This window comes from Ursus arctos, unplaced genomic scaffold (assembly GCF_023065955.2).
Source record: "Ursus arctos isolate Adak ecotype North America unplaced genomic scaffold, UrsArc2.0 scaffold_18, whole genome shotgun sequence".
NCBI lineage: Eukaryota > Metazoa > Chordata > Mammalia > Carnivora > Ursidae > Ursus > Ursus arctos.
The window spans coordinates 55,272,291-55,273,025 of NW_026622852.1; positions in this window are offsets into that span (position 1 = coordinate 55,272,291).

Consider the following 735-nt stretch of genomic DNA (forward strand, 5'->3'; position numbering starts at 1 on the left):
CGCGTCTGCCTCTCTGCTCTCTCTCCCTCTTGTCTCTTTATCATTCTCCCAGGGCTGAACAGAACTTGCTTCAAAGAATGATGTCAGATGTGTGCAAAACAGACCAATAAAACCTAATGCACTCACTCCCCTTTGTCTGCCCAACTCTCTTACAGAACATTTCCCACTCAGAAAGCCACTTAAAACACATCAGCAGTAACTCCACAAAACAGCCACTTGTTGGCTAATTGTGCTAAACAGCTGCCAGCCGGCCTGGGGGAGGGGCAGGGAGGGGACCTCCAGCTCAGCCCTCAGGCCGCACTTCTGGGAGAAGCCCCTCTGCACCCCACTGAGCCCAGCTCCTGGGGAAGGGGGCCTGGCCTGGGCATCGCCTCCCTCCCCTGCCTCGGCACCAGGAGGCTCCCTGCGTGGGGGGGGGGTGCTCCTGGGTGGGGAGAAGAAGCAAGCCCGGGACCAAGAGGGTAGAATTTTCTCCTAGCTCCTGCCAGCTTGCTATGGGGCCCTGGAGGGTTCACTGCCCATCTCTGAGTCTGAGCTTCCCCGTAGATCCCCATATAGCCTCATGTATCACTAGGGTGGTTTGGACTGTGGCTTTATGGTCTCTTTCAGCTTCCAGATGCTGCCTGGTATAGCGCTCCGGGATCCTCGGACAGACCCCGGCTCAAATGCTGCCTCAGCTACAGACTGGCTGTGTGACCTGCCGCTTCGGCCTCTCTGAGCATTGCTTTCCTCATC